Source organism: Bos indicus, chromosome 5 (assembly GCF_029378745.1).
Source record: "Bos indicus isolate NIAB-ARS_2022 breed Sahiwal x Tharparkar chromosome 5, NIAB-ARS_B.indTharparkar_mat_pri_1.0, whole genome shotgun sequence".
Taxonomy (NCBI): Eukaryota; Metazoa; Chordata; class Mammalia; order Artiodactyla; family Bovidae; genus Bos; species Bos indicus.
This window is the reverse complement of record NC_091764.1, coordinates 81,522,939-81,538,693: the sequence shown is the minus strand read 5'-3', so window position 1 is coordinate 81,538,693 and position 15,755 is coordinate 81,522,939. Positions and strand designations below refer to the sequence as shown.

Here is a 15,755-nt window from a genome sequence, read left to right as displayed (position 1 = left end):
TTTTTTTGTCATTTAAAACATAGAATTGTTCATCTTATTTAGTTGTAAGGGTTATGTTTATATTCTGGATCTAAGACCTTTACCAGATGTATTTTTCAAATATTTTGTCCCAGTCAGTGGCTTGCCTTTTCATATTCATAACAATACATACATTTAAAAACATTTAAAATTGTGGTAAAATATGTATAACATAAAGTTTATCATTCTCATGTTCAGTGGTATTAAGTACATTGATATTGTTATGTAACCATCACCACTGTCTATCACCACTTTTTTGTCATCCTTAATTGCAACTCTGTACCTATTAAACAGTAATTCCCCACAATCTCCCATCCTGGTCCTTGGTAACCACCATTCTACTTTCTCTAAGAATTTGATATATCAGTGCCTTATATAAGTGGAATCGTATAATATTTGCTCTTTTGTTTTTGTCTTATATCACTTGATATAATGTCTTTTGGTTCATCTATATTGTGTCATGTATCAGAATTTCATTCCTTTTTAAGGCTGAGTTGTATTTTATTCTATGTATATACTACATTTTGTTTATCTGTTCATCTACAGATAGACATTTGGGTTGTTTTCACTTTTTGGGTATTGTGAATAATACTGCTATAAAGTTGGGCATATGATTATCTGCTTTCAGATAATTGTGAGTATATTAGTGTGTGAGGAGTCTCTGCTTTAAGTTCTTTTGTGTATATACACACAAATGGCATGCTGGATCATATGGTAATTCAATGCTTAATCTTTTGAGGAACTACCATTCTCGTTTCCGAGACACGCTGCATTTTTAAAGTCTATTTCCTTTCTGCCTTGGTTCAGTGAGTGTGCTTCGTCATTATAGACAATGAACCATTGGGAAACAGCCACTAGTACAGGAAGAATAGTAGCCAAAAAAGCTGCAGGTTTGCGTGCTTTCTCCCTTATTTCCATAAAAGCCGTTACTTGTGTCAATGGATTGATCTGAAAGTTAAATGTTTCTCTGAAGGTGGTTCAGCAACCACTGGCATCAAAAATAACTTTTTATATATTCAGATTCTTGAATGTCACTCTGATTCAGACTCTCTGGAAGTAAGAGCAGACAAACATGTGTTTTGAACAGACGTGTTTAATTTTGATAGTCTCTTTTGTTTCTTCTGTGGTTTGTACTTTTTGTTTTATTTAAGAAATCTCTACCTAACCTGTGGTTTGAAAGATTCTCTTCAGTGTTTTCCTGTAGAAGTTACATAGTTTCAGGTTTACGTTTATTATCAGTTTCAAGTTAGTATTTTCTTTGCATGATACACTGTAAATGTCAAGGTTCATTATTTTGCATATGGATATCCACCTTGTCAAAAGACTGTTCTTTCCCTATTGTATTACCGTGGGAACTTTGTGGCATACATGTGTATCTGTTTCTGAACTCTATGCTTATCACACTATGTTGACTTACTGTAGCTTTCAGGTAAAAATCATAATCTTGAGTCTTTCACATTTGTTCTTCATTTTCAAACTATTGGTTATTTAGGTTCTTTACATTTTCATGCATATCTTGGAAATAGCTTGACAGTTTTTAAAGTAAAGCCTACTGGGCTTTTGATTAGGAAAATATTAAATTTATATCTCAATTTGAAGAGAAGTAGTAGCAATGCTGAATTAATCTGGTTCATATATATGTTTTGTACACATTTTGTTAAATTTATCATTGTTTCAGATGTTTGATGATACTGTTGGTATTGTTTATTTAATTTTCAATTATTAGTTTCTAGACTATAAAATTGGAGAAGGAAATGGCAACGCACTCCAGTGTTCTTGCCTGGGGAATCCCAGGGACGGGGGAGCCTGGTGGGCTGCCGTCTATGGGGTTGCACAGAGTCGGACATGACTGAAGTGACTTAGCAGCAGCAGCAGCAGCAGCAGCAGACTATAAAATACAGTTGATTTTTTTATATTGACTTTGTGTTTTCCAGTTTTTGACCTTTAACACAAAGTCAATATAAAATTTTTAGTAAATTCCTTAGGATTTTCTTTATAGACAAGAGTGTTTTCCTGTGAATGAAGATAGTTTTACATCTTTTCCAGTCTATATGTTTTTAATTTCAGTTTATTGTCTTATTATACTAGCTACGACCTCCAGTGAGATCATGCATCTTTGAGCTCTTTGGGATCTTAAGATGAAGGGATTCAATCTTTGACCTTTATGTTAGCTGTGAGTTTCTTGTTTTTGTAAATAGCCTTCATCAAGCTGAATACATTTTCTTCTGTTTTTTGTATATTGAATGGGTTTTGAGTTCTGTCAAAATGTTTTCTGCATTTATTGACATGATCATATGATTTGCCTTCATGTGAATTAAGTTTATTTAGTTCTGGATATTCAAACTAACTTGTATTCCTGCTGCTGCTGTTCAGTTGCTCAGTCATGTCCAAGTCTTTGCGACCCTGTGGACTGCAGCATGCCAGGCTTCCCTGTCCTTCACTGTCTTCTGGAGCTTGCTTAGATTCATGCCCATTGAGTCAGTGATGCTATCTAACCATCTTATTTGCCTTATTTTTCATGTTATATTATCTTCATATATTGCTAGAAAGTTGTTTAAACTTTCTTAAAGTTTTTTTATTCATCTATATTGATATTGGACGTTATAATATCTTTTATTCTCTGATCTTTGTCTGGTTTTGGTATTGGAGTGATACCAAATACAGTTTACTTCTGTATTTTGTTAGAGTTTGTGAAAAATTTGATTTGTTTCTTGAATTTCATAGACTTCTCCAGTAAAGCCGCCTGCACCTAAAAGTTTCTTTGTGGAAGGATTTTAACTATGAAATCAACTTCTTTAATAGATCCAGCTGTAGTAAGTTTAATCTATTTATCTGGAGTGACTTTTGGAAGTTTTTCATATTTTAATGAATTTGTCCATTTTATGTAAATATTTGAAATTATTGGCAAGAAATGCTTTTTTTAAAAAATATAACTTCCCCATGTTATTCTTTTAATATCTGTATGTTTCTACAGATGTCCTAATATTGAAATTCTTTCATTCCTGATATTGGTAATTTGTGTCATTTCTTTGTTTTTATTATCAATTTTATGATATTTGGGAAGAATGATCTTTTGTTTTTTGTAATTTTGTCTGTTTTTATATTTTGTTTTATTAATTGCTGTTCTTTCTTTTGCATTTAATATATTTTAATACATTTTGAGATGCTTAAGGAGATAGCCTTAGATCAATTATTTGACTGCTTTTTTGTTCTGTAAATATAAGTATATAATGTTTATAAATTTCCCTTAAAGCACTGTTCTAACTGTATCCCACAAACTTTGATATGTATTATTTTTGATTATATTTACTTCAAAATATTCCTCATGGATTATTTAGAATTGTGTTGTTTAATTTTCAGTTATTTGGGAGAATTTCCAGATTTCTTTCATACATTGGTTTTTAATATATTTCTTCTGCACCTAGAGAAGATACTTTGAATGATTTCTCTATTTTTGAATCAGTTGAGACTTATCTTGATATTGTTTTCTATAACGTTTAATCTGTTGTTAATCTCATCCTCTGTATTTTTTTTGTTTTAGAAGTTCTCTGGAAGGTCCATTTGAGTCTTTTTTACATCTTCCATGTTTCTTATCACCATGATTGTTTTTTCTTCTACTTTCTTAAACATGAAACGTTTATAGTAGCTGTTTTCATGCCTTTGCTTATTCTCTCATCTTGCTAATTTCTGTCGGGTGATTTTTCTCCTAGTTATAAGTCATATTTTTCTGATTTTTTTATATTCCTGTTAATTTTTTATTGGATTAAGACATTTTGAATTTTATCTCATTTACTGCTGAATTTTGTTGTATTTCAAATAGTGCTGCATTTTGTTCTGGCTCTAAGTTATATTATGTGAATTCAGTTGAATTATTTTGAGGGACATTTCAAGATTTTTAGTTATTGTCCAGAAAATCTTTTTGTTGTGGGTCTAATTTAACCTCACTGCTAAGGAGATGCCCTTTTGAGGATTTGCTGAATACTCTATGCATTAAGAGGTTTATCTAATCTGATAGGAATACAAACTATTGCCAGCTTGTAGAAGCTTCAGATGTTGTTCTGCTTACTTTTATTTTACTTTTCCTATTCTCGTGGAGTTTTCTCATGTGTATAGAGGTTATTACTTAGCCCAAGATTTGAACAGATCTTTCTAACTCTTAGGGTTCTTATCTGGTGTAGTTCTGTCTTCTCAAGTACCTGGCCCTGGAAATTCTACCTATCTTGTAAACTTTTAACTCTGTCCCCTTAATTCAGTGAGAGGCTTGGGTTTCCCTACCATTTAACCAGCCTTTAAACTGACTTCAGGTTGCAAACCTTGTTTGTTTCCTTTCTCTCAGGAGTTATAATTCGATGTTGTCTGTTGTCTCTTATACAATTGTTTCATGTATCTTGTTCAGTTTTCTAGTTCTTTTAGTTGGGACATGGTCTGTGTGTCTCCATTTTGATTTGAAGTAGAATGCTGTCTGTATATTGTAGTTTAAACTTTTCTCCAACCTTTATCATCGTTTTATTTTGAAGCATCCATAGTACAGAAATAATAGACACTCCGGTGGTGTGTAGTAGTAAAGATGTTTACGAATTAGCTACTGGTAATATTTAGAAAATATGTTTTAAAAAATTTATTTCTATTATCTTATACTCTGTGTTATATTTTATGAAGTATACTTTGTAAATTACTGAGAAAAGTAAAATTTCTCCTCTTAACATGTTACTAAGTCTTTGTATAAAATTTATCCACTAGGAAAGTATACTATATTTTTTGGTACTTTGCTGTATCTTAAAACATCACTTTCCACTTTTAGTAAACCTTAAGGAACCAGACATTTTCTCATTCCTGCGTCCATAAAAGATCATTTTACTCAGCAGCTATTTAGAAAATATCAAGTTACTTTACTACAATGTGAAGAATTTTGGTGTATAAATTTTATTTTGTTTATGTAGAGATCCTCAATACAGTTATAGGAGTTCCCTGTTTATTTTCTGAAATGAGTCTAATCTAATCTCTCTTCCAATCTGTATTCTTTCTGACTAGGTGACAATCCCAGGGCTTTCCATCTTTGACATTATTATATTTTCATTATTTTCAAACTATATTAAGATACCTACAGTTGCACTTGAACGGATTCAGTGCTTTGGATTTTTTAGGACTCATGCATGTGGTAACAAATACTACCAGTGACATCTTTCCCAAGGCATAAAGACTATAGATATATGCAATTTAAAATTATTTCTTTTGGAAACTCATCTATTTTTCCATTCTTTCTTTGTTTCTTCTGGGAATTATATTTGTACTTCAAGGTTATGCAAGCTTTGACAAACCGAGTTTTGCCAGCCTATCCAAGGGAAAAGTCAGCAACTTACATAGTGCCAAAGTAGCGGGAAAAAAATCCCCAATTTTTATGGCATTGTATCAGGAAATTGAAAACTTGGTGAAAAGTATATGTGCATATGTATGTAAACTTGTAGCTCTTGCATTGCTTCTTGCTTTTTGTTGTGTTCTTTTTATGTTCTATGCAGGCTATATAATAGAGCCCTGAAAACGCCCCCACCCCCTTTTTTTTCCTACTTATTTAAAGGGATGTGTGAATTTTTAGTGATGTTGAGGGTCAAGGTTAACTTTCTGCTTTCTGTTGATGTATCTAGTACTTATCTGATACTTCTGTACATAAGTGGAATTTTTTGTATTCTTTGCATTTTACCCCAGGCAGTGCTGTGTGCTAGACTGTGTTTGACTCTGGTTTCATTTGGCTTCATTTTCTGTACTTTTACCCATTGAATGTACCCAACCTAGCTTCTAGTGTCCAGTGCAACTATATGCCACCCCTATAGTTTGCCTGTCTCCTGAGCAACATCCCTTCCTTTATATTTATTCCTTCTGCTTTTGAAACTTATCTTTCTAGTATACTGTTTAACTAGGATATTACATAATTGATAAATTGAGTAATTATCACATATTAATGATATTTTTACTGATAGAGAATGGTAATTCCAGGAGATTTTTAATTAATGTGTCTTTAATATTATAATTAAGTACTCTGAGATTTATTTTATTTTGAGGTATTTTTAAGCTTTGTATAAATTCTTAATGTGGAAAAAAAAATGTCTTCTTAAAAAAGGAAGTGGTCTTTGAAAACTGTTATGCTCTCGTTGGGGAAAGTTTTTCCTCTTGAAACTCAGGCTGGTGCAGGTATGTTTGCACTGTTTTCTTGTTAGGTCCAGTCAGGTATTTTCATGGATGATCTGCTTGTCCCAGAAAGAAAAACAAAAGTGAATCTTTCATTTGGGGAGTGCTTAAGTGCTCTTCTACAAATCAGTGACCAGAATCATTTCATTTTGTGCCCATGTGGTTTCTGTGGGTGGTTTGTTGTTTTAAAAACTGTTTCAAAGAAGTATATTTTTTTTCCCTTGGCAAACATGTATATCCTGTGTAAGTATTTTTCATTATTAACAATTTTGAGAAGAACCATCTCCAAGTCATAATGCAGTTGGCTTAAATCATGAGGTTTTATTGAGTCATCCCATATGATTTTTATCTGGTTTGCCAAGATTGGTTAATTTGAAGTTCCCAAAGGATAAGATAATGGTTTCCTTTCCTGTGTCTCACTGTCACCAACCTGTTTTTGGAAATTACTTCTATCAATTTTATGTAAATAATAATCTTTAAGAGAAATTCATGAGAATTAAGTTTCTTCTATATTTTTATATTGGTTTACTTTTGGAGGTTCAGTTCAGTTCAGTTCAGTCGCTCAGTTGTGTCCAGCTCTTTGCGACCCCATGGAGTGCCTCATGCCAGTTTCCCTGTTCATCACCAGCTCCCGAGGTTTGCTCAAACTTGTCCATTGGGTCGGTGATGCCATCCAACCATCTCATCCTCTATCATCCCCTTGTCCTCCTGCCTTCAATCTTTCCCAGCATCAGGGTCTTATCTAATGAATCAGTTCTTCACATCAGGTAGCCAGAGTATTGGAGCTTCAGCTTCAGCATCAGTATTTCCAATGAATGTTCAGGACTGATTTGCTTTATCATTGACTGGGTGGATCTCCTTGCAGTCCCAGGGACTCTCAAGAGTCTTTTCCAGTACCATGGTTCCAAACCATCAATTCTTTGGTGCTCAGCTTTCTTAATGGTCCAACTCTCACATCCATACGTGACTTCTAGAAAAAGCTTTGACTAGATGGACCTTTGTTGGCAAAGTAACGTCTCTGCTTTTTAATATGCTGTTTAGATTTGTCATAGCTTTTCTTCCAAGGAGCAAGGGTCTTTCAGTTTCATGGCTACTGTCACCATCTGCAATGATTTTGGAGTCCAAGAAAATAAATCTGTCACTGTTTCCATTGTTTCTCCATTTATTTGCCATGAAGTGATGGGACTGGATGCCATAATCTTAGTTTTCTGAATATTGAGTTTTAAGCCAGTTTTTTCCACTCTCCTCTTTCACTTTCATCAAGAGGCTCTTTAGTTCTTCACTTTCTGCCATAAGGGTGGTGTCATCTGCATATTTCAGGTTATTGATATTTCTCCCGGCAGTGTTGATGCCAGCTTGTGCTTCATCCAGCCCAGCATTTTGCATGATGTACTCTGCATATAAGTTAAATAAGCAGGGTGACAATATATAGTTTTGATGTACTCCTTTCCCTATTTGGAGCCAGTCTGTTGTTCCATGTCCAGTTCTAACTGCTGCTTTTGACCTGCATACAATTTCTCAAGAGGTAGGTCAGGAAGTCTGGTATTCCCATCTCTTGAAGAATTTTCCACAGTTTGTTGTGATCCACACAGTGAAAGGCTTTGGTGCAGTCAATAAAGTAGAGGTAGATTTTTTTTCTCGAACTCTCTTGCTTTTTCGATGATCCAGTGGATGTTGGCCGTTTTGTCCCTGGTCCCTCTACCTTTTCTAAATCCAGCTTGAACATCTGGAAATTCTCGATTCACATACTGTTGAAGCCTTGCCTGGTTAATTTTGAGCATTACTTTGCTAGCATGTGAGATGAGTGCAATTGTGCGGTAGTTTGAACATTCTTTGGCATTGCCTTTCTTTGTGATTGTAATGAAAAATGACCTTTTCCTGTCCTGTGGCCACTTCTGAGTTTTCCAAATTTTCTGACATATTGAGTGTAGCACTTTCACAGCATCAGCTTTTAAGATTTGAAATAGCTCAACTGGAATTCCACCACCTCCACTAGCTTTGTTTATAGTGATGCTTCCTAAGGCCCACTTGACTTCGCATTCCAGAATGTCTGGCTCTAGGTGATTGATTACACCATCGTGGTTATCTGGGTCATGAAGATCTTTTTTGTATAGTTCTTCTGTGTATTCTTGCCACCTTTTCTTAATATTTTCTGCTTCTCTTAGGTCTGTACCATTTCTGTCCTGTATTGAGCCACTCTTTGCTTGAAATATTCCTTTATGTCTCTAATTTTCTTAAAGATATCACTAGTCTTTTCCATTCTGTTCTTTTCCTCTATTTCTTTGCATTGATCACTGAGGAAGACTTTCTTATCTCTCCTTGCTCTTCTCTAGAATTCTGTATTATGATGGGTATGTCTTTCCTTATCTCCTTTGTCTTTAGCTTCTCTTCTTTTCTTGGGGATGGTTTTGATCACTGCCTCCTGGACAACGTCAGGAACCTCTGGCCATAGTTCTTCAGGCACTCTATCAGATCTAATCCCTTGAATCTATTTCTCACTTCCACTGTATAATCGTAAGGGATTTTATTTAGGTTGTACCTGAATGGTCTAGTGGTTTTCCCTACTTTCTTCAAGCCCAGCAAGAAGATGGCAGAGTAGCAGGACATGCACTCATCTTCTCCTGTGAGAACTCCAAAATTGCATCTTGCTGCTGAACAACCATCAACAGGAGAAAGTTCAGTTCAGTTGCTAAGTCGTGTCTGACTCTTTGCGACCCCATGGACTGCAGCATGCCAGGCCTCCCTATATATCACCAACTCCTGGAGATTACTCAAACTCATGTCCATTGAGTCGGTGATGCCATCCAACCATCTCATCCTCTGTCTTCCCCTTCTCCTTTCGCCTTCAGTGTTTGAGTGTCTCCTGCAGAAGCACAGGTCAGCAGTGGGCTGCCACAGCATCAGGGTCTTTTCCAATGAGTCAGTTCTTCTCATCAGGTGGCCAAAGTATTGGAGCTTCAGCTTCAGCATCAGTCCTTCCAATGAATATTCAGGACTGATTTCTTTTAGGATTGACTGGTTGGATCTCCTTGCAGTCCAAGGGACTCTCAAGAGTCTTCTCCAACACCACAGCTCAAAAGCATCAATTCTTTGGCACTCAGCTTTCTTAATGGTCCAACTGTCACATCTATATGTGACTACTGGAAAAACCATAGCCTTGACTTGACAGACTTTTGTTGGCAAAATAATGTGTCTACTTTTTAATATGCTGTCTAGGTTCGTCATAACCTAGAGGAATGTTGGATCGCACCAAAAAAAATACCTTATGTCCAAGGGCAAAGAAGAAGCCCCAGCAAGACGTCAGGAGGGGCAAATTGAGTTTAGAGTCCAACCGCATACTTGCCAGAGATGCTCGGAGGGCTGAAACAAAACCTTTTGTGCATCAAGACCCAGTGGCCCCACAGAGATTGAGCCTGACGTGCCTTTGAGTGTTTGAGTGTCTCCTGAAGAAGCACAGGTCAGCAGTGGGCTGCCACAGTGACAGCGCCTCTGACTTCAGCAGCCCTGGATCACGTAGTATTACCCCCCATAGAGCCACTAAGCAGACGACCCACAAACTGCAGAAGTATTATACCAAAGAAGTTTGTGCACTGCTAAGAAAGTTCTAGGACACACAACAGATTTTCTAACCTGGAGATCTGGCGAAGGGACTGAGAACCCCCAGGGAATTTGACTTTGGAGGCCAGTGGGATTTGCTTACAGAACTTCCACAGGACTGGGGAAACAGACTCTTGGAGGGCATAGACAAAACCTTGTGCACACCAGGAGCCAGGAGAAAGGAGCCATGTCCCCACAGGAGACCGAGTTAGACTTGCTTGTGAGCGTCCAGGACTTTCTGGTGGAGATGTGGGTGGACAGTTTGGCCTCAGTCCAAACAACAGGGAGGGAACACAGTCCCACCCATCAACAGAAAATCAGATTAAAGATTCACTGAGCATGGCCCTGACTATCAAACCAAGAACCTGTTTCCTCCACAGTCTGTCTGTCCCATCAGGAAGCTTCCATAAGCCTCTTATCCTTATTCCTCAGAGGGCAGACAGAATGAACACCACAGTCACAGAAAACTAAAGCAAACTGATCAGGTGAACCATAGCCTTGCTCAACTCAGTGAAACTGTGAGCCATGCCATGTAGGGCCACCTTAGATGGACAGGTCATGATGGAGAGTTCTGACAAAATATGGTCCACTGGAGAAGGGAATGGCAAACCACTTCAGTATTCTTGCCTTGAGAACCCCATGAACAATGTGAAAAGGCAAAAAGATATGACACTGAAAGATGACGCCCCAGGTCGATAGGTGCCCATTATGCTACTGGCGAAGAGTGGAGAAATAACTCCAGAAAGAATGAAAATATGGAGCCAAAGCGAAAACATCACCCAGTTGTGGATGTGACTGGTGATAAAAGTAAAATCCGATGCTATAAAGAACAATATTACATAGGAACTTGGAATGTTAGGTCCATGAATCAAGGTAAATTGGAAGTGGTCAAACAGGAGATGGCAAGAGTGAACATCAACATTTTAGGAATCAGTGAATTAAAATGGACTAGAATGGGTGAGTTTAATTCAGATGACCATTATATCTAATACTGTGGGCAAGAATCCTTTAGAAGAAATGGAATAGCCATCATAGTCAACAGAAGAGTCCAAAATGCAGTACTTGGATGCAGCCTCAAAAACAACAGAATGATCTCTGTTCATTTCCAAGGCAAACCATTCAGTATCACAGTAATCCAAGTCTATGCCCCAGCCACTAATGCCAAAGAATCTGAAGTTGAATGTTTGTATGAAAACCTACAAGATCTTCTGTAACTAACGCCCAAAAAAGATGTCTTTTTCAGCGTAGGAGACTGGAATGCAAAAGTAGGAAGTCAAGAGATACTTCGAGTAACAGGCAGTTTTGGCCTTGGAGTTCAAAATGAAGCAGGACAAAGGCTAACAAGAGTTTTGCCAAGAGAATGCCATGGTCAAATTAAAACCCTCTTCCAACAACACAAGAGACCCTACAGATGGACATCACTAGATACATCATCAGTACTGAAATCAGATTAATTATATTCTTTGCAGTCGAAGATGGAGATGCTCTATACAGTCAGGTAAAACAAGACTGGGAGCTGACTGTGGCTCAGATCATGAACTCTTTATTGTAAAATTCAGACTTAAATTGAAGAAAGTAGGGAAAACAACTGGACTATTGAGTTCAGTTCAGTTCAGTCTCTCAGTCGTGTCCGACTCTTTGTGACCCCATGAATTGCAGCTCGCCAGGCTTGCCTGTCCATCACCAACTCCCAGAGTTCACTCAGACTCACGTCCATCGACTCGGTGATGCCATCCAGACTAACTGTTTATGCATATTTAGCCTTATTATTCTCCTATTTGCTTTTCTAACAACCTGTTTGTTCAAGTATCTAACCCTCCACCTGACTTAGAGAGAGGAGTCCTCATTCCTAGTTCCAGGATTGGTTTTAGTAAGTCTAAGTGAAACATGGTAATTCCCTTTCTTTGTTAATAACAGGTTCAAAGATGAGCAGATTGTAGTCTCAGACTAGTTTGCTCTTATCTCCAGCCTATGGATGAAGTTATACATAGGAAATCAGATCCAAGGGAGTTACAGAGAATATTTGAAGCTCTGATATGTAGTGCTTAGAGCCTGCTCTGCTTATGGACTTGTTATACGAGATCATGGTTATACATTTGCTTATTGTTTGAGACAGTTTGCTTTTGGAATTTTTTGTTACTCCCAGAGTAAAGTATGGTATCTAATGCATCTCGTAATACTTTTCACTGTGAATAAAGATTTCATATGAATTAAGTTTTGGTGATTAAACTGATCTGAATTCAAGGAAGAGCTTCAATTCCTGGTCAGGGAACTAAGATCTCACTTCAAGTCACCACTCACTGCTGTCTCCTCTAGGTCAATACCATATTACATTTTTTTAAAATTTATTTTTTAATCAAAGGATAATTACTTTACAGATTTTTTTTTTTTTGCCCGTTATCAGCATGAATTAGCCATTGGTATACACACTCTTATCAAGGTTTGACTTGATCTTCCTCATGCTGGACCCCCAGGACGAGGCGTATGACTGGCACCTGGCTCACCACCTGTACTACCAGAGCGAGAAGCAGGCATAAGAGGAGGGCATGGACATGGCAGTGCTCAGGGACTACATCACCTATGCACACAGCACTGTGATGCCGAGGCTCAGTCAGGACGCCAGCCAGGCCCTCATCGAGGTACCTTTCGGCCGAAGTGCTGCTGGGCCCTGCTCAGCTCTGAAATGGTCTTTAGTCAAGAACAACACTGTCTTCTACAACTGTTTTCCTTCCTGTGTTGCAAAATTGACTTTTCCAAGTGTGGAAGAGGAAAAAGGATTCATTTCTACAAGTTGTGTGCTCTTTTTATATTTAAGTTCTTGTAAGCACAGTGTCTTGAGAATCCCAGGGACGGGGAGCCTGGTGGGCTGCCGTCTGTGGGGTCACACAGAGTTGGACATGACTGAAGTGACTTAGCAGTAGCAGCATACATGTATCTCCTCCCTCTGGAACCTCCCTCCCATCTCTCTCCTCATCCCACCCTTCTAGGTTGATACAGAGCTCTGGTTTTAGTTCCCTGAGTCATACAGCAAATGCCCATTGGCTGTCTATTTTATGTATGATGATTAAGTTTCCATGTTACTCTCTCCATATATCCCAACCATATTACATTTAACAGTCATGGTCCCTCTTGGCTGATGGTTTTTTTTTTTAACTTGTTTTTGATGACCTTGACAATTTATTTTGAGGTGCAATAGTCACGTATTTTGTAGATTGTCCCAGAGTTGGTTTTGGTCTGATGCTTTTCTCATGTTTAAGAATAGAGTTACGGGTTTTGGAGAGAAAGACTCCAGAAGTAGAGTGCCATTTTCATCACATCATATCAAGGGTACAAACTGTCATCATGACTTATTGTTGATACTGACTTGGGTCATCTGGCTGAAGTGGATTTTATCAGGGTTCTATGTTCTAAAGTTATTCTTCTTCACCCCCCCTTTCCATATTGTAGTCTCCAGAAGGAAGTCACTATCTGCAGCCCACACTTAAGGGGTGAGGAGTTCCACCTCTGTGAGGATACAGTATCTGTATAAATTGTTTGGAGTTCTTCTGCATGGAAAATTGATCAATTTCCCGTACTTACTTATTTGGGGCTTCCTAGGCGGAGAAGGCAATGGCACCCCACTCCAGTACTCTTGCCTGGAAAATCCCATGGACGGAGGAGCCTGGTAGGCTGCAGTGGGGGAAGACCCCAGGCTTCCATGGGGTCGGGAAGAGTCGGACACAACTGAGCGACTTCACTTTCACTTTTCACTTTCATGCATTGGAGAAGGAAATGGCAACCCACTCCAGTGTTCTTGCCTGGAGAATCCCAGGGACGGGGGAGCCTGGTGGGCTGCCATCTATGGGGTCACACGCAGTCGGACACGACTGAAGTGATTTAGCAGCAGCAGGTGGCGCTAGTGGTAAAAAAAAATCCACCTGCCAATACCAGAGATGCACGAGTTGTGGGTTTGATCCCTTGGTCGGGAGGATTTCTGGAAAAGGGAATGGCAACCCACTCCAGTATTCTTGTCTGGAGAATTCCATGGACAGAGGAGCTGGCGGGCTGTAGTCCATGGGGTTGCAAAGAGTCAGACACAACTGAGCATTCACTACTGACATTTATTTATTTAATAACACTATGGAATTGTGGATATTTTCTACCTTGCTTGGCCTAATTTTTTAATTGCTCTTTGTATATTGATAATTTATAAATATGTTTGTCTTAACCAGTCTTCCCACCTTTATTTTAGAAAGAACTCTTTCTTGTTAACTTCCTATTGGACCTTTTTCTTTTTTTTTACTGAAATCTCAAATAAACATGTCCATATTGCCTAGGCTCAGCCTACTCATTTTGTTCCTCATCTCTTCATTTTCTGCTTCATTACTTCCACCCAAACTTACTTTTCCACCTGCTTGCTCAAGCTAGATATAAGTGAAATCACACAGTATTTTCCCCTTATCCCCACTCCCTCCCTTATCCCAAATATTTGGATTGTATTTGTCTGTTGCAGGTGTGTGCTACTTCTATAGAATTTTCCTCATTGATTCTTAGCTGTTTTCCTAAAATGCATATCATTCATTCAAAATACTGCACATTACACATCCTTTCTCATAATTCTTAAATAAATTCTATTTCTGACACTAATTTAATTGTGATATTAGTCAAATTACTTGGTCTGCCTCTAGCCTAAGTTTCCTTATTTAAACAGTGTAGATAATGATAGGGATCTTCTGAAGACTAAAACTGCTAGAGTGTCTAAAGAGTTTAGACATCTGTCTGGAACAAAATCATACAAGTCTGACAGTCATTTTTATTATTCTGTGATCCCTTCCAAATTCCTTATCATGACCTTTCATGTTTTGTTTCCTAGCCACTTCTCTGGCAGCTTCATTTGTGGATACTCTCTAACCATAGGGTGCTTATCATTAAGTGGCCACATTGTCATTAAGCACCCTTTACTAGTGGTTATCTGGCTTCCACTTGAAGCTGTCTAGTAGGAAAAATTTTATAATCAGAGAGTTATTAATTACTTTTGGACAGGTCTAAGTTTTAGAAATTTTTTTTTAAATGTATATTTGAAATCTGTTTACCATTAGTTTTTATTTGTTCTCTGGAGTGATAAACAATGTGAGCATTCAGCATTTTACAAGCATTTTACCATTAAATATGTGTCAAGTACATTTCAGAAGTCTCTTGGTTAGAAATGAGAGTAATCTGAAACACTCTAGCTTAAGAAAAACATGCTCATTGACAGTAATAGTCTCCTGACTTTTTCAGTTGTTTCCCTCTATTAAGTAGTAGATGTACATCCAGTATGGGGATATCTATCTGTACATTGTGTACAATGACTATAATAATTTATTTTGTACAATATAAAACAAAGGATCATAGAAAATCCATTTAGGATGTAGTATTTGTTTTCACATTCTGATGGATCATCTTATGTATCCCTTAGTTCTCCTCAGGTTGGTATATGCATACCACTTTAAAGTCCTCTGCTGCTGCTAAGTCGCTTCAGTTGTGTCTGACTCTGTGCGACCCCATAGATGGCAGCCCACCAGGCTTTCCCTTCCCTGGGATTCTCCAGGCAAGAACACTGGAGTGGGTTGCCATTTTCTTCTCCAATGCATGAAAGTGAAAAGTGAAAGTGAAGTCGCTCAGTCGTGTCTGATTTTTAGTGACCCCATGGACTGCAGCCCACCAGGCTCCTCAGTCCATGGGATTTTCCAGGCAAGAGTACTGGAGTGGGGTGCCATTGCCTTCTTCATTAAAGTCCTCTAATATTATATATATATATATATTAAAGTCCTCTTATATATATATATATAATCAAACTGTAGTATGGGTAGGATTAGAGCTGGCCTTTGGGATGACTGAAGAGACTCAATGCCTCAGGAAATTCTGCTTTTTCTTTTTGAATCTTTCCTTAATGGCATCACTCTTTCAGACTGACTTCTTCTTGGAGCTAAGACCAT

General features: G+C 37.7%; 1 protein-coding gene and 1 pseudogene across 11 annotated transcripts in view; one reads left to right on the top strand and one right to left on the bottom strand.

The window, feature by feature from the left end:
- Window positions 1-9,538, bottom strand: part of LOC109558542 (histone-lysine N-methyltransferase SETMAR-like) — a 29,537-nt pseudogene extending 19,999 nt beyond the window's left edge.
- The window catches only part of CCDC91 (coiled-coil domain containing 91), a 395,166-nt gene that overhangs the window by 32,080 nt on the left and 347,331 nt on the right, over window positions 1-15,755 (top strand). The gene's annotated exons all lie outside the window — the stretch shown is intronic.